Source organism: Chrysemys picta, chromosome 8 (assembly GCF_011386835.1).
Source record: "Chrysemys picta bellii isolate R12L10 chromosome 8, ASM1138683v2, whole genome shotgun sequence".
NCBI classification, from domain to species: domain Eukaryota; kingdom Metazoa; phylum Chordata; order Testudines; family Emydidae; genus Chrysemys; species Chrysemys picta.
In genome coordinates, this window is record NC_088798.1 from 90,168,938 (window position 1) to 90,195,867 (window position 26,930).

Below are 26,930 nucleotides of genomic sequence, written 5' to 3' on the forward strand. Positions count from 1 at the left end.
ATGTCAATGCATGGTTGCATATTTTTAGGGTTATTTTCATCCTCCCAGTTTGAAAACCTTCAAAAACACCTTCAAACTGTTCCAAAAATAATCAGAGCCTTGTATAATTTGGGATAATGTTGACAGGTATAATCGTTTCTTTATTCTTCAGAGCCTATGTTTTTCTGTTGCTCTCTTAGATCTGAGCACCCCTTTGTCTTCATGCATAACCAGCAGAATACATTGGATAGTTTTCCTCTGCTTCTGCCCCAGTCCCCACAATCAACTCTGAGCTCAATATGTTTTGCCCCTAACCCCAGCTACTCTTCAAGATAATTTTTTTTAATGCAACAACTTCGGTTTTGTCACCTGAAAGTGAAACATAATTTAAACTCAAAGCAGCTGATGGGTATTTTCCTGGTCCTGAAGCTGATGAGAAAATTCTTCACTCGTCAAACTTTTGTTATCGTTTTGCATAGCTGAGGTAACCAAAAAAATGTGCTCAGCTGTTAAGAAAAGAATGTGAGCCAGCATAGAATTTTGAGGCGGGGAGGCTGGATTTCCAAAATATGGGACAGACTATGAGGGAAGGCAGTATCGTCTCGGAACAGGGCACAGGACTGAGAACCAGAAGGAGTGAGTTCTACTCCTGCTTCCGTGACTTCACCTACCCTTGCCTCCTGTTTCCCCTCCCACCTTTTGTCTGTTCTGACTGAAAGCTCTTTGGGGCAGACACTACCTCTCCCTATGTGTTTGCACAGTGCCTCGCCGAATGGGGCCTCAAGGTGCTACTGTAATATAAATAAGCACAAATTGAACTCAGTGGAAACACATGGAAAAACTCACCCACTCAGTCTGGTCAATGAATACATTTTAGTAGCAAATTCTTGGAATCAATGAGGCAGAGAGAGAGATGGAGAAAAGGCAGGGTCCACTCTGCCTTCTTGAGTCTCTTTGTGTGCAAGCGATGAAAGCAGCTGCATGATAGATGGAAGCCTTGGAAAGTGCTCAGTTTGTCATCATCGGTCACATTTTGTTGACACCCACGTCCATTGGCTCGTGTTGTTTCAGAAGGCCGTGCTCACGAACTCATGAACTAGAATGCTTTGAAAGATGGCCTGTCTGCCGGGTTTTGAAAGTAATGAAATAAGGGATGCAAAAATGGATGAAAGTGAAACCTTTGGCTATGGGCTAAAGAAAAACATCTTAACAATAGTCAGGCAGCTAATCTTACTATAAATAAATCTGGTCAGCAATTTTGGACTATGTGCTCATTAATATGCTGTATATACAAGGCATATTAGTTTTCATACAAGGCCAGCATAGCAAAGCTATGCATCACTAAGTTTCTTAGTTGATGTGATATAGAAAAGAAGTCATCATGTATGTTTTTAACTAAAAAAAAAAAAAACAAGGACAACGGTTTAAGTTCACACTAATTTAGGGAGAGGGTTGGGGTTTTTTCCTGTTGTAGTCACTCTTCCTAAACTTGGAGTCAAAGAGGCAGTTTTTGGTAGTGATCAAAGGTTTGAACTGCGCAAAACTGGAATAAATTGCTATTGTTTCTTTTATCAGTTCCATGCACTAGTCCCAATGGCTGCTGGGATAGAAAGTTAACAGTCAGGGATAAACATTCAGGACACTGAATAAATTCTAACTATTAATACTCAGGTTCTCAGTCAGTCACTTAACTATATTAACAATTGTCATAATTGCAGTATTTTTCACAGATTTAAAAATTACTTTCCTCCTTGCCATTTGTAGCCATCCCTTAGTTCTGGCTTATAAACATTCCTTTCCTTCTAGAGCAAATAAGCTAAGTTGTAGGGTTGTTGGTACCAATACTGTCAACTGATTATTTCTCAAACCAATGCTTTATGTTTTGATTTATTTAAAAAAATAAAAATCACACTGAAGTATTTGGTCTGAAAGAGCAAATAGTTACACTGATTTCACAGAGAGAATAGAGGTAGGAACACACAATTCTGGTGAACTCATTAACATTTAAATAGTCTGTTCTCTTGCCCTTTTGCCTCAAGAGTAACTCCCATTACTCCCTAGTAGAGCCTTGTTTTCTAGCAAAGCACCTTTATTCTTACCAACTGTACTAAGTTATGTGCACTGGGCACTTATAACTCATGATCATGTCATTCCAATGTGAATGGGTTTTAATGCAATTGGAGAATGAAATGCATTCCCTATTAATATCCTCACAGCAGCAGTTTTAACTTTGTTCCATCATTGAGATGCAGGGGCCCATGGAAAGAGTGCTGTAGCTTGCACACCATTCCAATGAGTCTACCAGTACATCGCTTCCAGCACAGGCAGGAATAGGAACAGGGAAAGAATTTTGTTGTCCATCAGACACAGGAAATCCAACCCATCCCCTACAGACACAAACCGTCACTACACTGCACCCGGAGAATAGCTAGTAAAACAAAGAAAAGACTTAAAAAATAAGAGTTGTAATTCAGCATGGGTTGCGTTTCTATTGTTCTATGGAAACTCTATAAAACTCAGTGCCCACAATGAATTCATATTGCTATACAATTTTTCTTAATTCCTTTTCCACCCCCAAAAAGCATATTTGGACAAAGCCCAATTCATGAGACACACTCAGGAGCCACACTGTCAAATTCCTGCATGGATCTGTGTATGCACCATATGATTTTATGGTGGAACTGTACTGTGTTTGTCTACGTTTGGTTGTAAGATCCTTGAGACAAGAATAGCCCTAACTTCATTGTCTTCTGCGCACTCAGTAAAAAGCAACAGAGCTTTCAATATTAGCTGCTAAACTGCTGAGAGATTGAGATTGGTTTGTGAAGGTAGAAAAAAAGACACAAATGAAAAGCAAGAGCATTCGACTCCAAAGTGACATTACAGGAGCTGAACAGAGTGCACTCCACTCCATTTGTGCTTTAAACTCCTCCAAGAAAGTGCTACACTGAATGGAAGGACCTGGCTATTTGTCTTTGCCTTTGTTAAATTTGCTGCAGAAGCTTGACTCTTCACAGTGGTTCTAGCTTCTTTCTACTAATTACAACTGCTGTGTAGTCAGAGACCATGAAAGAATCCAGTCGTCCCCCCCCCTTTTTTTTTAAAGCTATAGTACTATTTCAGTCCAAACAACTAGGCTGGATAACCAGATAAGCATCATACTTCACAATGCAAGGCTTTTGATAGGTCTTTAGAGAGCCACAAAACCCACAGTAGAAGGGGAAATGAGGCCTCTAGGAAGATGTTCCTTCCAGAGGCCTGGCTCCCAACATGGTATAGGATTTTAAAACTTAGTTCTTTTATATTTACACACAGTCTAAACAGTGTTTTGGCAAAGACAGGGGAAAATGCTTTGGGAGGAACACACAGTGGAGGAAGCTAAATAAAGCTGTGACCAGGTCTTCAATCATCTTATTCTTTATGTATACAAAGGCTACGATCCCACTAAATTTTTCAGAAACAATATGTAAGGAATCTGGGAGGCGGGGGTGAAGAGACATGAATAACTGTTAATAGTTAGATTAATGGGAAAAAATACAGCTTTCCTATTTGCTGGGTTAGCTCGTGGATTACAAAGAGTTCTTTTCCCGTAAAAGATTTAAGGATAAAGGGATTTTGGAGGTGGGGACACAATTGAATCATCAACAGCTGCAGTGCAACTGATTCAGAACTGACAACCTCTATGTGCGGGAAGGGCAGGGGAAGATGGATCAATCAATCAAGACTACTAGAGTGTGTGTTGTGTAAGTATACAAGCACATGGCTGAGGCAGAGAGAGGCCAGGCATGTGAACTACATCAGCAGCACAATTTCATTTGAAATGTACTACGCTGTCAACAGGGCAGACAACGATTGAGTCTGCCTTGAACAGCAGTGGAAGCCACGGGGCTAAATCCACACACTGTTTGGAAAAATTTATCCTAAACAGTCACGATATGTGGGGTTGTACAAACTGGGACCCCATCAATTTTTAACAGGACGGCACCAGAATCAATCCAATTCCTGCTCCTTCACTTTGGTCCAAAATAACCCATGTCGCTTGAGCCTCTAGGTAAACCAAAAGGCCTATTTACTTACTGTTGTGGAAGGAGGAGCTTAATGGGGGCCAAGTTTTGTGGGCGAGATTTGTTGGGGGCTGCAAGCAGTTTAGCTACTGGTTTATGTTTTTTGTCTCTCTCTCTCTCTCTCTCAAAAGCGTATTAGCTGGCTCCTTTATGTTTTTATGAATAGTAATTCAAAGTAATAAATACTTTATAGCAAGGTGAGGGGAGGGAAAACCACCATTTAAACTTAAAATCAGACTCTTTGTTGTCAGAACATAAGTATGGATAAAATTTCAGGCACAAATAGTGCATTCCTTGAAGAAAGCGGTCTGCAGTAAGAATAGGTAGAGGGATATACCAACTAGAGAATGGAGTGCCGTACCTTGTTTGAACAATGTACGTTTTAAGTCAACAACTTCAAAATGTCTTACCAGAAAGGCACAAGCTGTTATCTCTCAAAGTACAGATCCTTCTTTCTTATTAAATTCCTGTTTTAATGTAAGACAGCCCACTTCTTAGTATTTATGCAATCAGAGACCATATAAACCTCCAATGAAGTAATACAAACAGATGTCTGAAAACCCCAGCTTCTACACCAGGGGTCGGCAACGTTCGGCACGCGGCTTCTACACCAGGGGTCGGCAACGTTCGGCAAGCGGTAAGCACCCTGGCGGGCCGGGCCAGTTTTATTTACCTGCTGACGCTGCAGGTTCGGCCGATCGCGGCCCCCACTGGCCGAACCTGCAGCGTCAGCAGATAAATAAAACTGGCCCGGGCGAGCGATGTGCTGGCCACGGCTTCTTGCCGCTCCCATTGGCCCGGGGCCGCAATCGGCCGAACCTGCCGCGTCAGCAGGTAAATAAAACTGGCCCGGCCCGCCAGGGTGCTTACCCTGGCGAGCCGCGTGCCGAACGTTGCCGACCCCTGTTCTACACCAATTGATGGGCTCAAACTTTGTATTAAAGTCAATTATTTGCCTTGTTTAGATTTTCTTGGGGAAAATAAACCTACAAATCACATGTAGAAAATAGGAGATTTGGGGGGTTTGTTTTTTGCACTGAGCAGGATTTTATTACCAGACAAGATTTTTAATTATATGTTCACAGCTTAGAGTCTCTTGTGATTGCAGCTACAATAAAATATAGACCAAGGGACGAACACCCTATGTGTTTCTGCCTGTTTGAAACAAGTAGCACCAAATGTCTTTCATTCCAATTTTGTGATGCTGGCATTCTCCACCAGAGAAGCATGCATGTGGGAGCAGAAGGATAGACAGGAAGCAGCATATGCTGACAAGGAGATGCTGAACACATAGAAGAACTGAATTGAACAAAAAGAGCCTGTGATGAGGGGTCTTCCCCCACATACCCTTTCAAATTATTATTATTTTTAATTTAAGGGTTGTGTGTAACAGATGAGCAGTTTAGCAGCAGTGACAAAGCTCTGCTCAGTTGGTCATTTCTAGCAGTCTCCTGGCTTTGATAGAATTAAGGTGGGGAGATCGACTTTCCCTGACCTTCTCCAGTGTGTTAGGCACAGACAGGCTTTTCTCCACTAGCAGGCATGCATCTCTTTCCTGTCTACCCGTTTCTTCTTCTACATTAAGCCCATTTACTATTTCCCTGTTGGCAGTTGAAGAGAATTACACTTAATGTATCTAATAACTTTTTAAAATCTACATTGCAACAGCCAATATCCACACTCAAACACCCCTTTTTAGCAGGAAAGGGATTTATTGGCTAATTACTTTTTAAAAAAATCATCTGACAGTTCATACTCCACGGAGAGTTCATTAAATCATAAGGACTTGCACTGTGTTCTTTATATAAATGCCAGGTGTGTGCAAGGCATTTTACTGACAGGCAAGAGCACCAGGTCACTGCCTAAAGAGCGTACAGTCTAAAATCTAATTCAGTGCACTTACCATTAGAAATGGGAACTCATTTGAATGAGTTGATAGCAATGCACTACAAATTAACCAGCAAATTTCACAGAAAACCCTGTGTGCTAATACACTTAACAGAAGCTAGTTACATATACAAAAAGGAACTAATGGCAGCTGACAGACATGCACTAAGTCATAGAATCACAGAACTGGAAGGGACCTTAAGAGGTCATCTAGACCAGTCACCTGCACTCATGGCAGGACTAAGTATTGTCTAGACCATTCCTGACAGGTGTTTGTCTAACCTGCTCTTAAAAACCTCCAATGCTGGAGTTTCCACAACCTCCTTAGGCAATTTATTCCAGTGCTTACCACCCTGACAGATAGGAAGTTTTTCCTATTGTCCAACCTAAACCTCCCTTGCTGCAATTTAAGCCCATTGGTTCTTGTCCTATCCTCAGAGATTAAGAAAATCATTTTTTCTCCCTCCCCCTTGTAACCACCTTTTACGTACTTGAAAACTGTTATGTCCCCTCTCAGTTGTCTCTTTTCCAGACTAAACAAACCCATTTTTTTCCCCATCTTCCCTGAGAGGTCATGTTTTCTAGATCTTTAATCATTTTTGTTGCTCTTCTCTGGACTCTCTCCAAGTTGTCCACATCTTTCCTGAAATGTGGCGCCCAGAACTGGACACAATACTCCAGCTGAGGCCTAATCAGTGCAGAGTAGAGCGGAAATATTTCTTTTTGCGTCTTGCTTATAACACTCCTGCTAACACATCCCAGAATGATGTTTGCTTTTTTTGCAACAGCGTTACACTGTTGGCTCATATTTAGCTTGTGGTCCACTATGATTCCCCAGATCCCTTTCCGCAGTACTCCTTCCTAGGCAGTCATTTCCCATTTTGTATGTGTGCACTGATTGTTCCTTACTAAATGGAGTACTTTGCATTTGTCCTTATTGAATTTCATCCTATTTACTTCAAACCATTTCTCCAGTTTGTCCAGATCATTTTGAATTATAATCCTATCCTCCAAAGCACTTGCAACCCCTCCCAGCTTGGTACTGTCCGCAAACTTTATAAGTGTACTCTCTATGCCATTATCTAAATCATTGATGAAGATATTGAACAGAACCAGATCCAGAACTGATCCCTTCAGAACTCCACTTGTTATGTCTTTCCAGCATGACTGTGAACCACTGATAACTACGCTCTGGGAACAGTTTTCCAACCAGTTATGCACCCGCCTTATAGTAGCTCCATCTAGGTTGCATTTCCCTAGTTTGTTTATGAGAAGGTTACACGAGACAGTATCAAGAGCTTTTCTAAAGTCAAGATATACCACCTCTACTGCTTTTCACCTATCCACAAGGCGTTACCGTGTCAAAGGCGGCTATCAGGTTGGTTTGACACGATTTGTTCTTGACAAATCCATGCTGACTGTTACTTATCACCTTATCATCTTCTAGATGTTTGCAAATTGATTGCTTAATTATTTGCTCCATTATCTTTCTGGGTACAGAACTTAAGCTGACTGGTCTGTAATTCCCTGGGTTGTCCTTATTTCCCTTTTTATAGATTGGCACTGCATTTGCCTTTTTCCAGTCGTCTGGATCTCTCCCATCTTCTATGACTTTTCAAAAATAATCGCTAATGGCTCAGATATCTCCTCACTCAGCTCCTTGAGTATTCTGGGATGCATTTCATCAGGCCCTGGTGACTTGAAGATATCTAATTTGTCTAAGTAAATTTTAACTTGTTCTTTCCCTGTTTTAGCCTCTTCTGATCCTACCTCATTTTCACTGGCATTCACTGTGTTAGACGTACAATCACCACCAACCTTGGTGAAAACTGAAACAAAAAAGTCATTATGCACCTCTGTCATTTCCACATTTTCTGTTATTGTTTCCCCCCCTTCATTGAGTAATAGTCTACCCTCTCCTTGGTCTTCCTCTTGCTTCTAATGTATTTGTAGAATGTTTTCTAGTTACCCTTTATGCCTCTAGCTAGTTTGATCTCATTTTGTGCCTTGGCCTTTCTAATTTTGTCCCTACATACTTGTGTTATTTGTTTATATTCATCCTTTGTAATTTGACCCAGTTTCCACTTTTTGTAGGACTCTTTTTTGATTTTTAGATCATTGAAGATTTCCTGGTTAAGCCAGGGTGGTCTCGTGCCATACTTCCTAACTTTCCTACGCAGTGGGATAGCTTGCTCTTGTGCCCTTAATAATGTCTCTTTGAAAAACTGCCAACTGTCCTCAATCGTTTTTCCCCTTAGACTTGCTTCCCATGAGATCTTACCTACCAACTCCCTGCGTTTGCTAAAATCTGCCTTCTTGAAATCTGTTGTCTTTATTTTGCTGTTCTCCCTCCTACCATTCCTTAGAATCATGAACTCATAATTTCATGATCACTTTCACCCAAGCTACCTTCCACTTTCAAATTCTCAACCAGTCCATTCCTCGGCTTTCATTCATCCCTTTAGATGAGAAAAGCTGGACCTCAAAAAGATTTTCCAAACTTCTTCCTGCCTCCAAACAGTGTACCATAGAAGTGCAATGTATGAGTGGTTAATAGTTATTTGCACGTGGAGTTGGTTGTCACTATGGAATTGGTTAAGGGCTGTATCCTGGAAAATTAGCTGACCTTTCGATAACATATTCAATAATTCATATCACAGAAAACTGATGGAGAGCACCCAATATTTGAACTGTAGTGTATTTATGGTGTGCATGTGAAGATCTATACCACTCTCAGAAAAGTTTAAAACTGGGGAAGAATTGCTATTTCTTCTATCCCAGAGGTGGGCAAACTATGGCCCGCGGGACCGTCCTGCCCGCCCCCAAGCTCCTGGCCCGGGAGGCTAGCCCCGGCCCCTCCCCCGCTAGTCCTCCTCCCCCGCAGCCTCAGCTCGCTCACTCCAACCCTGGCGCAATGCTCTGGGCGGCGGGGCTGTGAGCTCCTGGGGCAGCGTGGCCCAGCTCCAGCCGGTGCTGTCAGCCACCGGTGCTCCAGGCAGCGCGGTAAGGGGGCAGGGAGCAGGGGGGCTTGGACAGACAGGGGAGTTCAGGGTGGTGGGCGGGGCTGTGGATAGGGGGCAGGGTGGGAACAGGGGCAGGGGTCCTGGAGGGCAGTCAGGGGACAGGGAGAAGGGGTGGTTGGATGGGGCAGGAGTCCCCGGGGCTGTCAGGAATGAGAGGAGGGGTTGGATGGGGCAGCGGGGGTCCAGGGGCGGTCAGGGGACAGGATGTGTGGATGGGGCAGAGGTCCCAGGGGGGCCATCAGGGAACAGAGGGGGTTGGATGGGGCAGTAGTCCCGGGGGGGGGGGACAAATAGGAGGTGGGGGCCGGGCCACGACCCCCTCCCCAACCAGCCCTCCATACAATTTACAAAACCTGATGCGGCACTCAGGCTAAAAAGGTTGCCTGCCCCTGTTCTATCCCATCCTTTCTCAAGGCTTTCATTTCAGATTTACCTTGGTTGTCTCTGGTTTCTATTTCGGATTCCTGAGTTTACTTTTCTAGCTGGTTTCTAGTGACAAAGACACCCATTAATTACTAATGCCTATCCTTCTGAAGATAAAGCACAGCCAGCAAACAGAAACCATTCTTTGGCAAGACACCTCAACAGCCAGCTGTTAACATTAAAATGAGCAATCTAGGTGGACTGACTCCAATTCATCTTTCTACACAAGACAAGCACAAAGAGTTAAGAGGTGCAACATGTCATCGGTATTCCCTCAGCACATTTTCTAGGAAATACTAGTTAGGGCAGTTGTACATTAGAAACTTTTCCTGGTATAGTAATGTTGGTTAAGAGTGTCTTTTTTTAATTTTAAACAACATTTCTCTCCTGCAAAAGCCCGAGTGTAGATGCAGTTATAGTGGCATAAGCTACACCAGCATAGACATTCTTATTTTGCTTGGGGTAGCAGTATTAACTACACCAGAAAAAAGCACTTTTTTGCTGGGATAAGCAATGTCCACGCTAGGCGAGTTTGCTGGTATAGTTATACCAATATGTCTATACTAGCAAACCTTTTCTCATGTAGACTTAGCCTCAACATTGACTAGTTTAAACCACATACACAACATCAGAGAGCCTCCCTACATGTATTGCCTAAAGTCTCCAGGCATCTCACATGCTCTGTGAACAGCATCTCTTGTGTGCTGCATAAACCATCTGTCTGTGCCCAAGGAGCTATTGGTACATTTCTGTCGTATGTGGAATTCCTTTCTTTCTCCTCTCCCACATCTCAACTTTCTATTTCCCATGGCAGAGGCATCCAAAATACAATCTCTCTCTGTGAATCCCAAATGCGTCAATTTGATGGGCCCACCATATTGAGGAGGGTCAGCTGGAGAGGCTAGGATGGGAGGTGGCTTTCACATACCCAGCCCTGGGCCAACATTTATTCCTTGGTGAACTCTGTTACGCCCAACTTCCCACCTCACACAAACCCTCTTACAGCATATATGCCAAAAGTGGCGCAATCTCCAATGACAGAATGGGGCCATCTACCTTGAAGCTCCCTGAACCCCTCCTTACCGCTGGAGGCTGATAAAACAATCAGCATGCACACTGCTCACCCTAACAGGTGAAGCAGGATCACCTTGCCTCCCCACCCTCAGTTACCTAGCCCTCAGCAGTGTAGTGTCAGAACATCTCTCCCTGTGATGCTCTGTCTCGCGTGAAGCGGGTAGTACATTTCAGGAGAATTCGCAAACTCAAGTATCCACCCAGGTACATGAAAGCAATAGCTACTGCACTGTAAGAAAAGGGTCACTCCCTTTAGCTAATCTTCTGTTTATACAGAAAGGGACAAGTCACAACATGAGCTACTAGTGCTGTTATTGGCCTTGGAACAAATGGAGGAATGAAACTAGAGAGGGGCAGTCAAAAGTGTCTCACCTGTCTGAGGTGGCAGCTCAGCCGTTACTAATGACTGCAGTGATATCCATAAATAGAGACACACTGACGCAACAACTCAATGATAGAAGGGATGTTCTGTGCCCAAAAGAGAAATATAGATACAGAAATATATGGGAAATTTCTTTAGTGTTGAACTGCTCAAAATCTCTGCCCATCACTGTTACTGTATTTTAAAGACATGGGCAGTGAATTCTTTATGACACTACTGGGTTCAAGAGGAGGAAAGGAGGATCAACGAACAGGTCAGCTGGGAGAGATCTGGTCCAGATAAAGACGCATGTGAACAAACCATCTCAGAAATGTTGCCCATATTTCTGCTAAGCCTTTACCTGGCTGTCACATGCAGCTTTAAGCTCATCTTTCCTGATGAAAATCTCGGTGATCAGCAAAAATGCCTTTGCGTCTCCCATTCAAGCCAATGGTGATGGTCCTATTGATTACAATGTATGTCAGAGCATGATTGTCAATAAATATTTTTCTAAATAGGAATATATTTTTAAAAAGTTTTAATCTATAGCTTGTTTGTAAATAAGAGCTATTTGGGGCTCTTCTACTACCCCATGTTAGGGACTGCCAACTGAGAGATTAGAGATAGTGGGGAAACAATGATCATTTTCCGTGAAAACTTTTGAAATGAACAATTTTTAACATTTATATTTTTTGTTTTTAAAACCATGGAAAATTAAAAACAAATAAATTCTGTGACAGTTTTCATTTTGAAAAAGAGACAGTTTTTCATTAAAAAGGATCAAAAAAAGAAAAAACAAAACCAACCAAAACTTCAAATGAAACATTTTGAGCAGTTCTATTAATGACACCTTTAGCAGTTCCACCCATGGCCTACATCTCAATGACAGGATAACAATAAAAACAATAACATATGTGTGTTTCTATCCTGTTTGTCATTCAAGGGTCTCAATGCACTCTATAAACTTTAACTAATTAAGTCTCACAAGATGCTTGTGAAGTAGGCATGAATTATCCAGTAAACAAATGGGGAACCTGAAGCACAGAGGGAAAGTGACTTGCCCAAGGTCACATGAGAAGTCTCTGGCAGAGCCAGGAACTGAACGCAGTACTTCTGGGGCTGCCAGCTGTGGGTCTTAACCACACAACTATTATCTGAGAGAATTTGCTTTCCTACTAGAAAGCCCAGGAAATAATTGAATTTCTCTCTTTGCAGGGGAAGGAAGGGTTAAACTTAAAACCCGGTTTATCAGTTATGAATATTACTTCACAACTACTCTAACTTCCAGTGCTAACCTACTCCACATAATCAAACTGCCAAGATAGTGGCTTTCTGTCCGATTGTCTTAACAGTAAAGCAACAATTAAACAAAAGCACAAGCCTTCTCCACCCACACACAAAAATTATTTGTTCTTCTTTCTAATTAGTTGATACAATTAGAATCTTTTTTACATTCGCTGAAGTCTTCCCTTCCAGGCTTGGCTGCTCATGTTAAACTACAACACAGAATAAAGATTACTAATGGAAAAGCAAGCCAGTTCGTTACTAGAATAAGTCACTCAGAACCATTCACCAGCGAACAGTGATAACAGAACACATGCAAATCTCAACAAATTATGGATTTCTCTCTACCTTACACACACAACAGGCTTCCCAGCGGCATCTCTTCTAGCACTTTAACATTAATTATTTTAATTACGATGCAAAAGCAAAACTAACAGAGCTCACGGCTGACTAAGAAATGAAGGTGCTGATCTGCACTGAAAACCATGTGCTCACAAGAGTTCATCTACGTAGTTCTCAATGCATGAAGTGGGCCAAAATTAGAGGAAGGATGGGCCAGTGGATAGAATGCTAGCCTAGGCAGTGGGAAATGAGGGTTCGATTCCCTACTCTGCTGCAAACTTCTGTGTGATCCAGGGCAAGTCACTCTGTGCCTCAGTTCCCCATCTGTAAAGTGGATGAAATAGTGGTTCCCTGTCTCTTAGGGGTGTTATAAGGCTAAACACATTAAGGATGGTGAGGCACATCAGACATGATGGCAAAGTGAACGATATAAGTATGATAGAGAAGGCAGGTTTTGCACTCGGAGGCAGGTACGTATCCAGTTTCCAAAGCAGGCACTGGATGGCCAGGACAGGAGTTATTATTACTGATTTGACAACACCGATGTACAAGGTTCCCAATTTGGACCTAAGTAAAGTCTACTGCCTCTCGACTGTCCGTGCCCTCCCATTACTTTCAATAGATATTTGACACCAACATCATGCTTGGTGATTTACAAATAAATCAGTAGGCACAGTCCTTGCTTGACGGAGTTCACAGTCCAAACGGAACTGGACACACACTGCATACGAGTATCAAGAAAACTGGAGGTGGGAGAATCTAGCAGTATTTAAAGCCCCTTTGTGCTTGGCACTATACAACCCACATGAAGAGAGAGAGTCTCTGCCCTGAAGATTTTCCCATCTAAATAGACAAGACAGACAAAGGTGGGGGGGCGGGAGGGGGGGAGAAACAGAAACAGAGATGGGAGAAGTGACTTGCTCAGGGGGTCACACAGCGGTAGAGTCAGAAATAGAACTCAGATCTCCTGAAGCTCAGCCCAGTGACGTATCCGCTCAATCACACAGCCTTCAAAGGGCATCTCCCCTTAGAGGCTGAAGATTTGAAACCTGGGTGCCTGAAGTTAGGGGAATAAATATGGATTTAGGCATCTAAATAAATGGCCTGCTTTTCAGAGGTACTGAGCACCTACAGCTCTAAAAGTCAAAGCACTTATGTAGCTGCCTAAATACGAATTTGGTGATCTAAATTCAGGCACCTAGTTCTCAAAATGTTGATTTTTTTTATCACTGCAGTAGAACCTGCTCAAAACATCCTCAAAGATCAACAGCTCTGATCAGCATTTATAAGGACAAGAGAAGTGAGAGAATCTGTCAGGCTCCACAACAGATGCAGTAAGAACAGACTAAGATATGTACACAGTCCAGCTTACGTCGGTATAAGTTATGTCCCTTACGGGTGTTAACAAGCCACCCCAAGTGATGCAAGTTACACTGACCTAAGTGCCCATGTGGACAGCGCTATCTGTGGGAGAGTTTCTCCTGCCTAGCTACCGTTGCTCACGGGGACTGGAGTAATTAAGTCGATGAGAGAGCTCTCTTCCATCAGCTTAGAGGACCTGAACTAGCAGTGCTACAGCTGCATTGGTGCAGCTGTGCCGCTGTAAGCTCTGTAGTGTAGCCAGAGCCTAAGGTACTAAGGAACTCTAGTAACATAGCTGCTTATGTCAGTCCCCGAATGTTGGTAGTCTCCTCAAGGAAGACAAGTCTCACTGATCTAGGATTCACGGCTGATAGGCAATGCATATGAAACTAAAACTATACAGTTTTACAGGCTTGCATCTGAAGAAGTGAGGTTCTTACCCACGAAAGCTTATGCTCCCAATACTTCTGTTAGTCTCAAAGGTGCCACAGGACCCTCTGTTGCTTAAAACTATACAACCACAAAGGTAGGGAACAATAACTCCTTTGACTCTGCCACAGTTCTCCGAGGTGGAGGAAGGACAGGAAAATTGCTGTGTTTTAGGTCCATTCTTGGGGGCATGAGTCACTACTATTGTTACATGTAGGGCTTGAGTATTAAATGCATGAAAAACAGGATTTAACATGAAAGCGCTATGTCCCTTCAGAAAGCCTCCCCCAAACACACACACACACACACACACACACACACACACACACACACAGTCTCACAGGCCAAATGCAACATTTGCATGAGTGCTGTGTGAATGTCTCAGAAACAAGGATCACATGAAAATCCTAGGACTCCATCTCTCTCCCATCGAGGAAGTGGGAGTTCCCTTGGGGTGCATGCTGGTCGACGCTGAAGTTTTCCTAAGCAAGGGAGAGGGCAACTGCAAATCCAAGAATCCTTGAAGCTTTTCAAATATGAAGAATACGTTGCTCTCCTTAGACAGCTAAGCTCCAAAGATAGCATTTTTAAAATGTGCCTAAGTGATTTTGGAACCCAAGTCTCATTGAAAGTCTATGAGATTTAGACTCCTAAGTGTCCAAGTCACTTTGGCCCTTTTGAAACCATCATCTAGAATCAGCAAATTCCCTCAGGTGGCCAAGGGAATAAGACCCTTCTGGAGACATTTTGTCTATATTTGAGGGGCGTTGGGGGGTATATTTCCCCCCAAAACTTGTCACATCCTGCATTAACACTAAATACCAAGGAGTGACTCAGTACGAAGATCACTGTTCGGGACTCTGGTATTTATACACACACATGCGGATCCCTTGGTTAAGTTTTTATAAACTTCAACACAAGATGTATTTGTTTGAAATTCTGACTTGTAAAACATCTGTCTTGCTCACTCTATTCCTTTGATCAGGGAGACAGTACAAACAGAACCCTGCTACGCTGTAGGTGAATTATACAGTAATTGGTATTTAAAGCTTACAAATCAGATGCTGGTATGAAGATCTGTCCCAACTCAACTGGAATCTTAATAAGACACACTCTCTGGGAAATAAGTCAACTGCAATGCATAACTTATTAAAATGTTTGTAGGATTTCTTCCATGGAACCACAGTGAATTTGTGCATGCAATATGCAAAGTCAAATAGGCTTAAAGATACATAGGATTTGAAAACCCCCGTCACCCTTGCAGAGGGTACAGTGACCCCTGCTGTTAAGGGGATGAAGGGGCTAATTGAAGACCCAGGGGGCTGGAAGTTGAGCCTGGGAAGAAAAGGGCCAAAGACTATTGTGTATCCAGCACACAGCAGTCTCGGGATATCAACTTTGGTTGTCTCTCAACTGCTGGCCCAATCCGATGGAACAATGAACTCTCTATACATAAGCCTGACAAGAGAAAGGCACAGGAGTTTCCCTCAGCCTAAGCACATGGCAAAAGGGAACAGATTGTGTTTAAGAGGGCTGTTTCTTTGCTGAGCGGGGGGCATCTACCCCTACATGCAAGAAGAACTGGCTGGAGAGAGAAGGCAGAAGGGAATCTGCCTGACCTGAAACGCTGATAAGACCTCGGCTCACAGAAAGGGTGAGATCAGACCAGAAGGGCTGCATACAGGACTTTTATTTTGCAAGATCTGTAACTCTCCACAGCTTTTTAAGAGTAAAGTGATTGTGATTAAGACATTCCTGTGCTAAGCCAGTGTTCCTTGTCATCCTGCCACGTTGTCCACAAAGAACCCAAAGAGACCACAGCCTACTGGAACTCTGAGGAAGCATGTGTAAACAACTAGGTGGACTCAAGAGGTCTGAAATACTGAAGCAGCCAGATAGTGGAGTCCCAAAGCCCCAAGGGAGAGTTCAGACAAAGCATCTGAACCTGGGGATGTCTCTTATAGACCTAGAGCTAGGGGCGGGAACCAGGTTCTGCCCAGAAGCAGGTGGCTTAAATGCACATGGGATCCAGCAGCTGGGTCTACTCACAACCAACTGATGTCCATCCAGATGGAACTGGGCCAGGTTTTGACACTAGGCACACAACAGTCTTTGGCGCTGCTCTTCCTGGGCTCAACTTTCAGCCCTCCTGGGTTCCAGTTAGTCCCTTCTTCCCCACCTTAACAGCAGGGGTTTCTGCACCCTCTACCAAGGTGGTAGCATAGCACGAACTCACACCCACCCTCTCCTATGGGATCCCAGAGCTGGGAACCCTTAGTAGTGGTGCTGTACTTTTCATTAAGTTAAAAAAAAAATTCAACTCAACATTGTCAAATCCAAGACCCCAAGAAATGGTAATATCCCCTCATTAAGAAATATGCTCTTAAACTTATCACCAGAGAAGAGTAGAGATAGCTTTGTAACTACTCTGTTATAATGTTATAGGTGCATTAAGATGAGAGCCATAGACGACCTTCTGAAACCAAAATAGATCACAAGCTAAGAAAAGCAGCTGTCAGAAATTCTGTTTATATCTAAGAGCAAAAAAGGTAAGCCTGGATGGAACTATCTTCTTTTGCCCCAAAACAAGACATTTCATCATTAATCTCAGGCTTGTCAGGCAGGGTTAGCTGCTTTAACATTCCACCGCTATTAAGAAGAGCAAACTCTAGCAACTTTTCTTTCTGAAGTTTAGAGAACCAATGAAAACAATTTTTTTGTTCAGAGAGAATTTCCCCAAGAGATTGTATTTTCCAAGTTCCTTCACTAGAAATGAAAGTGAGATCTTTCTTCATCTGTTCTGGCTGCTTATTCATCACTTTGGAGCCATGGTCCAATACAACATCACAAGCATAGTCACAGAAACAACTGTAATGTCATAGACAATTGTGACTCTGCAGATGAACAGAATAAACAGATGAACTGCTGAAGTACAAAGGTCTTGTTTTAATGCAAATATCGGTAGTAAAATAAGAGAACAGAGAATTAGTGTCATATACAATGAGCTGGCAGAAGAGTCTATAAACAGACCTTTTCCCCATTTTTTTCCCCTTGAAGTGTCAGCAGCTCTTAGACACATCATAAATGGGTGATTTTTCCCTCTATATTAAAAAAAAACTTTAAAATGTGGTTAAATGACTTGGTCTGTGAAGGAGCTTCACAGGCAGTCCCAACAGCAAAGGGCAAGTCATTCCTAGCCTTATGATTTGGCTTCTCCATGCCAGCCCTGACAGTGGGGAAAGGAGAAAGGCAAAGCTCTTTCATCACATTGCTCCTGCTCTAACACGGAAGGGAACCTGGTCTCTTCTGCTCAGTTTGGAGACTTTCTGAACTACACACATCCTATTGGCAATAAAGAAACATGTAAGAAAAAATTTCAGGGGGAAAAAATCTCTTGCCAACACAACAAAGCAGAATGAGCTGTCTGGGCTGCCAAAGAGTGAAAAACAAATTAACAAGCAGCAATTCACTTCTCCTCCAAAGTCCCTCTGCACCAGTTCAGACAGCAGGAAGTTACAGTAGCGACACTCTGCAATTGAGACAGCAGGGCACCAAGGTCTGCAGGCAGACAGAAAAAGCTTGTGGCAAGCTATCCTTTCAAACACCTCCACGCCCCTACACAGTGCAGAGGTTCATGCTCTTCTTCCAATAAAGCAGTCAACCAGCAGCACACGGAGCAACGTTAAGAAAATTGTGCCTATTTGGGACCAAACAAGGTGTCTCTCAGACCAGTATCTTATCCCAGTAACTACTGGGCTTACAGCAGGATCATCTCTGCTTGGCTCAAAGTGCCTTTTCCTCTCAGGCATACAATGGGTGTCCAGAACTGGAGAAGTCAATGGGACTACATAAACTTGGTCTGTTTCATTTCAACAAGTTCAGGGGCGGGGAGGTTCAGGTCATGCTAAGCAGAGGTGACCTGACATCCAAAGCTGGCAACACTACAGCAGTAGGGACAACTTCCTAGCCTAGAGGGCTCCAGCAAGACAAAACAAAACTGCTTCTCCTGACAGAGTGGTGGTGGGGGGCATAGGAACTTGCTAAATGAAAAGAAACAAAAGCCCCCCAAAAAGCTCTGGTGGCTGAGTAGGCTAACTATCTCCCTACAGATGGGAAAAAACACCCAATAGGGTCATTGAGCCAGCTCCCCTTTAAAGGGCAGCTTTCTCCCCCCGGCTCTCCCAATCTCCACCTGTGCATAGGTAAACTTACTTCTGCCATCTGGCGTGGCACTAAGCAGGGTTGAAAAATGGTTCCCTGGGTGAGCTATCACCTGAGATCAAGAAGTCCCCGATGAGTGTCATAAATCAGAGAGCTCATAAGAGTCAGGAAAGGTGTGAGTAACTAGTGAAAGACGTTGTCTGGCCGCCATAACAGGTAGCAAACAGATGGAGATAAGCAGCAGCCAAAAACATGGGAGATAGAAAAGGTGCACACACTGGGGAGAAACACGACTATCAGACACACAGAGAGATGAGATTTGACACACAAGCTTGCAACAGCTCTCACAAGGGGAGAATAAGGAAGACACTGCCCACTCATGTTCAAACACCGCAGAATGGGAAGAGAGAGAGAGGCAGGTAATGGGAAGCCCCAGAGAAGAATAGCTGGCTGTAATCACCCGAAGAGAGATAGGCAGGAGGAGTACGTGCCCAGGCAGCAGGCAGCTCAACACCGTACAAATACATAGCAGTCAAAGATTCCAAATTGTGAGAAGGGCTAATTTTATAAACACACTCACCTCTCTGCTGGATGCAACACTTGGCTTGACTCCTCTTTCTTTCACTTTCTATCTGCTTTCTAAGAGAAAGAAGGTGGGTGAGGTAATAACTTTTATTGGACCAACTTCTGTCTGAGGAAGAGCTCTGTGTAAGCTCGAAAGCTTGTCTCTCTCACCAACAGAAGTTGGTCCAACAAAAGAGATCGCCTCACCCACCTTATCTCTAATATCCTGGGACCAACATGACCACAACACCACTGCATGTACCAGCTTTCTAAGTCATCTCAACAAGTGAGCACTCACTTGTGTGTTCTCTCTCACAAACTCTCTCTCCCGCTCCACCCTTACCCATTTCAATAGCTTCACTGTAACCTCCTTCCTTCCTTTCCTGTCTTTTGAACCCAGCAACATCCATCACTAAGACATGTGCATACCCCCACCTTGTGAATGCTTATTTTAGTTACAAACCTGCACAGACAGGCACTGTGACAATTTAATAGAGAAGAGGAACACAAGGTTTCTTTTCAAGGCAAGCTGTGCAGCAGGCATTGCCTAACCAAAAGTGTACCTGGAAAACAGAACTGGCTTAATGCTAAATCCACCAGTTCTGACAAAGAGCAATATGTTTATCTCCACTCTTGATTGAAGCCAATGAAAATTATACACAGGAGGATCCTTGATGGAATGAGACCAGGACTATTACATAAGCTTCAAAGTGAATTATCAAGTCAAACAAACGTTAGTGCTCACATTTTCAAACTTGAGTGCTTAAAGTTCGGCACCTAAATCCATATTTATACTTCCACATAAGTGGTCTAATTTTCAGAGGGGCTGGACACCTACAATTTCCTTTGCCTTTCAAAGGGAGCTCTGTGTGTTCAACATCTTTGAAAGTCAGGCCATTATAACAAGGTGTTTAAATGCACACATTTAGGTGTGTGACTTTAAGCACCTATGTTTGAAAAGTTGGGCCTAAACGAACAATGGTTATAGTTGGGTAAACCTGTCTTCTGTATGAAAAACCCTTTGAATTCCAGCAATTTTCCGACTGTCACACAATGCAAAAAAGTGTTGTGTTTACTAGAGACAGCATTTTACCAGTTAGTAAAACAATACTGTACCCCTTCTAGAATGCAAACAGTACAACAGAATGGGAGGTAACTGAATTGTATGTGTCAAGAACCGAAAAGTGCTCTGATTTTAATAATACCCTTGGAAAAGTACTGTATGGTTGTCTGAACAGACAGAGGGCACTGGGGCCGGCATGGTGGCTCAACACAGCTACAATTTTGATAGCTGCTGTCTTCCTGGATGTGTATATAGTTGTTTGTATGGTCTGAATAATCCAGATTTTGCCAGTAGCATCTGAATTTACCAAACCAGTTGGATGCAATGAATTTCTGGATTTGTACTGTGCTAGGCTGTTTATATATAGTTCTCAGCATATGAATCATACATACTGTGCTGGAGCCTTGAATCACACGACAGTCTTCAGTGTCTGATTTCCTTCAGAGAAATACAAATGCAAAAAGCTATATAACACACAACAAGATAATCTTATTTTGCAGATCTATGGCTTCTTTCATTGGAGGATTTCCATGGTCTGCAGATGTTAATTAGATCTTACAACCTCCCGGGCAACAAAACAATATTTATATCAAAAATGAGACACAGTACGATAAAGTGACTTGATCGAAGTCCACAGCAAGTCAGTAGCAGAGCCAATAAGAGAACTCAGGAACCCTGACTCCCAAACTCTGCTTTACCAATAAAAAAGGAGAAGAGATATAAAGAAGGTTGTTGTTGGGATAAGAATGACATGACACTGACAACTCCTTCTACCCAATAAATCCCTACTAACCAGACAAAACAAAAAAGAGGAAATGAATTAAATGTAAACAATCAACACCAAAAATCATACTGCAAGCTGAGTTTTTACCTCAGAAAGGGAGAAAAACCAGAGGCTCCAGGAAATTCACTAGGGGCTTCAATAGTGCTATCAATTTTACATGGAGGCTGATGGGCAGCAACATAAAACAGACAGATGTGTTTGTTTCTCCCACCTTTACCCATTAGGATCTTTCATTGCCAACATTTTGAAAGAAGCTCATGGTGGGAAACATCACTTGGGTGAAGGGGATTTTTGACTGTGGCAAAAGGGTTAGTTTCCCTCCTTGTTTCCATTATGGAAAGGATATTTTCTCCCCACAAAACACCCCAACTCTGAATGTGCCGGCAAAGAACAGGTGTTCTCAAGCGATCCCCAATCTAAGGTCTAAGTACTCTCACCTCCGAGGGAAGCTAGTGCTCAGCAGTTCCCGGGATTGCATCATAATAACTAGATAAAACAGTACATTACACACAAGGAAAGGTGTAGAGCAGAGTGGGGATTTTTGGTTGAAATACAAGCAGCCGTTCAAAGAGTGTACGTTGGTCGATAGAATTCACAGAGGTGGTGCGTGAAGGAGGGGCTTGAAGAGGAGTGAGCGAAAGCATGGTATGAAGGGAGTTCCAGACACATGAAGGTGTGAAGATTAGCAGTGGGAGGAGGACGTGAAGGGTGTAGCTGGGGGGCATATATATATTTTATACACATGGAAGAGGCCTTGAAGCTGAGGAGAAGATCATTTCTTTTAGAACAAGCCCCATTATTCCTCATGTTTACCAAAGACACATGCCAGCCATAGCTGATATTCTTTGCAGTTGTGATTAAGGCTGGGGGTGCAGCATGGCAATCAAACCCAAGGCGGATTGTAAAAAGGGAGTCTGGTTGCTTTGTTAAATACCAATGGCCCTATTTGGGCCAGGGTCACCAACTGGAACCCAACTGGTACATTCTTGGCTTGTACGTAGGTCACTTACTCTGCTTCTGCCTGCTGCGTTCCTGCCCTCCTGCTGGAGCAGCTGTCAGTGCTTCTCTCCGACCACTGCAGGCGGCTGGCTAAGACTTCCCCTGCTTCTCTCAACTGGACCTCTCTCTGCATGCTAATCATTGCAGCCTTCTGCTACACCCTGATTCAATGTAGGGACTTCTCCAAGTCACGAGGATCCCATCAGTTCTCTTCAGTACTCCCTCTCTTAGCCTCTCCAAGCCTGTCTGATGACCTCACCACTCTCCTCAGGCACCTATACACTCACTGCTCTCTACCACACCTCAGCTCCCTACTAGCCATATTATGAGCATATGGAAGCCCAGCACACACATGTATTTTGAGAAGAAATGGCCAGAACAGTGTGACAGGCTAAGAAACAGATGAGAAAAGTTAGTGGCCAGGATGGGGCTAGGGCTGAGGACGCAAGTGGAGAGATTAGAAATAGGGAACAGTTAGAAACTTTATTGTTGGTAACAGGGGAAGAGGAGGAAAGGGCACTGATAGTGCGGGGGGGGGGGGGGGGGGAAGAAGGGGAGAGATGCAGTGCATCCTGGGGATGGAGGAAGGGCTGGAGTGAGCGTCACCATAAAGGAGGAGAATGTGACAGGAAGAATTTGGGATAGCTTATAGGATTTGTGTTGGTGAATGGGAGGAAGAGTGAGTGAAAAGGTGGGGCTGAAAGGGAGGAGTGGGGGTAAAGTAACAAAGAAGGAGCAACAGAGACAGTGGGAGGGGAGGGAGGATGAGAGGAAATAATCAGGCAGAGGAGAGGTGAAGTCAAAGCCAAGGGGAGCAATAGCAGAGACTAGGGAGATGAAAGCAACCAGTGGGGAAAGCTAGGCAATCAGCAAAAACAGACAAGAACAAATTAGCTTCAAAACACAAGGGGTAACATTACCTACAAACCCACCTCAATGTCATAAAATTAGTCCTTGGTATGTGACATAATCCTCCAACAACTTCCACTTGACCACTCAGCCAGCTTTGCGAGTCAGAAAAAGTTCTACCTATTGACTGCAATATTGCAAACTAGTTTATCATCTACAGAAGAAAGAAAAGTGATGGGCTTGAATGAAGTCTTCGCTCTTGCTTAACCACTCAGCCACAAATTATTTTAAACAACATACAGCAGGAGGGTGGAGGCAAAGGGTGCATATCCAAACATAGGGTCCAATACTGCATTCTTCCACTCAGGCAATGCTCCCATTGAAGTTTGAGTAGGCATGGTAGGTCTGGGCCCACATATCAGGGAGAGGAGGTGCAGCATACGGATTTAAATTCCCAGAGTTGTTGTGCAGTGAACATATCTTGCACATCATACATGAAAGTGAATCAATATGAACAGATTGCTAAGGAGTTCTGTTGACCCATTGGTGGCTGAGACCAATAACAAAAGGGAAAGCTTATTTTGCTGACAGAGTGCTTCATGTATCATCAAGCTGTCATCTAGAGAAGATCAATTTCCACCACCCCAGAGTCTTTGTTAAACGTATTTGACACATCACAGTTCTTTTCACCCAATGCCTCCTTAACCAGCTCAAATATAGAAACTGGCTTTCATTAGCCCTGCTCTATTACTCATTTCAGTACTATTCCATTTAGGAATCTTGCTGTTCATTTGACAGTTGCCTTAATCTACTGTGTTAACCATCAAAATGCTTGGCCAGCAGAAGTTAACCAAGCTCCTGGTACAATTTCTTCAGCATCAGTAGGATGCTTGCTTCTATCATTAAATGAAGATGCCTGATAAAAAGAGACAAGGAGGATTAACATTTCAAGTGGCAATAAGCAGCTGAAGTTCAATCAAGTGAGCTTATAAACACAAATGAATGAACAATGCAAAAGGAGGGGGGGATTTCAGATTGCCTTTCAGCATTTGAGATAAGAATTGGACAAATTTATATGTAAATCCAAAAATAGTTTGATTGTTTGGCTTTTCCATGAAGCAAATGCAAGAGATCTCTCTAGATTTTCTCCACCTCTAATCAGAATGGAAATCAGTTTTCCATCTTCAACTCTTTTTATGTTGATTTAAAAAACAAAAAAAACCCAAGCTGCATTGTAAGCTTCTACATTTAGCAAAAAGTTTAAAAGAAGTGTTGGGCTAGTATTAGTAGGCTTTTTTCTTCCTTCAAATACCTTCCACAGCTTCTGTGACAGGGAAGAGAAATTCCTCTGCGAGCTAAAATGAGACAGTGTGTTGTTCATTTTGTCAGGGTGCAAAGGAAGAATTTTTCAGACACATGCAGGAAAGAAGGAGATGAAATGCTTAAAGATTTGAGGTTAGATTTAAGTAATTCTAAATAGTCATGGCCTTTGTAAATAGGAATTCACCCAAGAATTCAGTCTGAAGAAAGGACTGTCCAATTTTCAAACAACTGCTCTGAAAAAAAAAATTCAACACCTGCTTCTTTCTAGAATGACGGTTTGATAACAAAGGGTTGCTACACTGCAAACTATGAACCCAATATGGCAAACACACCCTTTTAACCAATCAATGAAAGTTAGGAGCTTAAATTCCTTTAAGATTCAGGGCCTCAGTTCCCCAGAAGCAAATAATTAAGTACAGATTTGCAGAATTCGCTCCTAAACTTGAAAAATATATATTTTAAAGGGAAAAACCCTGTTCTTCTTTCATCTTAAATGCTTTATGCAGCATTATGCTACCTGTTTTTTTTAACTTTTACTATTTAAAAAAAATCAGCAGAATTTCAGAAATGTCACATTTTTAGAATCTTTCAGAACAATTTCAAACAACATTTGAGCATCATAAATGTTTTTGCCTTGCACATCCTGGAAAACATTTACAAGCAGAATATTCCCAACCAATTGGTATTTTGCAGAAAATCTCAGTTCAGGGGTACAACATGAAAATGAAGGTTAATAAGAACAATGACAAAATGAGGAATTTTATAGTCTGAAGAAAAGGCTTTTTAAAAAAAAAATATATAAAAAAAACACAGAAAAACAAAAAAGTCTTTCATCACCACTAATTGCTCAATCACAAAACACAACTGACTTCACCAAGGATTTAACTCCCAGCTATTATGTTATGTACGTGTAGGCTGCCCAGTAAAGGTTGTTCCAGCAACAGGCAGAAATAACTTTTAAAACCCCTTAACCTTATATAGAGTATAAAAGCTCTACATCCCACCTCCCAGAAGGTAAAGCTTTTATCTCATGAAGTTCTGTCTTTAACAATGTATCCCTCCCCTGTGGCTTGTGGCTCTCTCACATGTTTGGTATGGTAGCCTGATGTTGCCCTCTATCTGTAGAGCCTACTGATTGGATGGATTTTCTTCAATCTCAAGAACTCCCTTTAACTCTTTTATTCGTTCATTCATCAAGTATTACATAAATCAGCTGTGATGTCTTTTAGGATGAGAAAAGGTCATTTCCTATATAGGCGTAATATCTGTAGGAGAGAGATGCAAGTGCAGATGGAAATAAGATATATAAGCTTTCATCTAAAAAATCTCCTGCTGGGTTCATAGCTAATCACAAACAACTACCCTAAAAGCTCTTTTGTGAGTCACCCTCTCTTTTCACAGAAAATATAAGGGCAAATCCAAGTGCAAATCTTCAGTATTCAAACCTTGGGCTGATTACTGGGAGGCATGTGTGCATTCAGTAGGTCCTTCTGTTTCTTTAAATAAGCTCAATAATACTCTTTTTATTTATAGGGTGCCCAAAGTACAAAGGGTGACATGCAGGATGGCTGCAAAGAAAAGGAAAAAAAAAACACAGCTGAAGATAGCAATTCACAAGGGTTCAGTAATTCAGTACTGTTGATTCTATAAAGACCCAAAGCTTTTATTATCCACTGATTCTTTGAGGGGGAAAACTCGCAATTATGAGTTTGTAAGAAAAGGAATATCTGCTTCTCTTATATAAGAACAGCATTCACTGAAAAGGCCTTTTAAAACCAAGGCAGTCCACCAAACATTTCAGGTCTGCTTTCAGATAGTTTCCCTCTTGTGTGACTGAACAGCTGAAGAAGTTGTGCACAATTACACACAAAGTCCTTTTTAAAAAAACAACAACGAAAAGTATTTCAATTGAAAGCCAGGGTCTCTCCATTTCAGCTGCAAGAACAGTACCAGTTTACCCTCTTTTGTTGCACTCACAGGGTTCAGCATCTACCCCAGCTGCTAAAGGTCCCTTGTCTTTATTCCCATTGCTTCTGGGGTCTCTGGAGGACCCCTGAGTTTTAAAAAGCTTATTCTGGTTATGACACAGGAACTGGGGTTAAAAGGAAGGGAAAATATACATATCCTAAACTGTCCCTAAAGTGATCATCTCTTCTGTCAGCGCAACGCTCGGCTACTGAACAAAAGCCATTAGTTTCAGCATCTGTCCCTTCACACATCTAATCCTGCCCGATGTGTCCACTGGAAAGAAACACTCTCCCTCACCTCCTCAACACACAGCTTCAGCCCCTACCTCTCAGGGACAACAGAAAACTAGCCCCCTTTACCACACGCACATACACACAAAACTGAGCACCATTTGGAAAGTAAAGAGAGCTAAGGAAGAACAGGAGGACTTGTGGCACCTTAGAGACTAACAAATTTATTAGAGCATAAGCTTTCGTGGACTACAGCCCACTTCTTCGGATGCATATAGTGGGCTGTAGTCCACGAAAGCTTATGCTCTAATAAATTTGTTAGTCTCTAAGGTGCCACAAGTCCTCCTGTTCTTCTTTTTGCGGATACAGACTAACACGGCTGCTACTCTGAGAGCTAAGGGTTGCTAGTCCGAGCTACTGAAACAAGTGAGATTTAAAGATACACAAAAAGGATTTGGATTTTAAGTGTCTACTTGCTGACCATGCTGCTTTCTTCACTGCCAAAGACTGCAAAGAGGACTTCAAAACTCCCTCCTCCCTTTTAAAAATAAATTTCCCCTTTTCTCTTTTAGACTGTACACACAACATTCATCCTCTTTCCTTCCTGACAGATTTTAATTTGTGGCGATGAGAGAGAAGGGGGGGCTGTTCTTCCCCCACATCCACCCACGTGTTGGCACTCCAGAACACAAACCCAGGGACCCGGGGGTAAAACCCGATCTCCTTGATCTCAGTAACAGCGGCATGTGACAGAAAGCAGC

General features: G+C 42.7%; 1 protein-coding gene across 8 annotated transcripts in view; it reads right to left on the minus strand.

The window, feature by feature from the left end:
• NEURL1B (neuralized E3 ubiquitin protein ligase 1B) overlaps positions 1–26,930 on the minus strand; it is a 222,754-nt gene that overhangs the window by 23,426 nt on the left and 172,398 nt on the right. For 2 of the 8 annotated variants that reach the window (XM_065555905.1, XM_065555901.1), the window contains exon 2: positions 826–1,101. The exons of 5 other annotated variants lie outside the window; for them this stretch is intronic. The gene's annotated coding sequence lies outside the window, so the exon portion shown is untranslated. Of the gene's footprint in view, positions 1–825; positions 1,102–20,408; positions 20,455–26,930 lie in introns of all 8 variants that reach the window. One more of the 8 variants, XM_065555907.1, reaches the window with a different exon arrangement.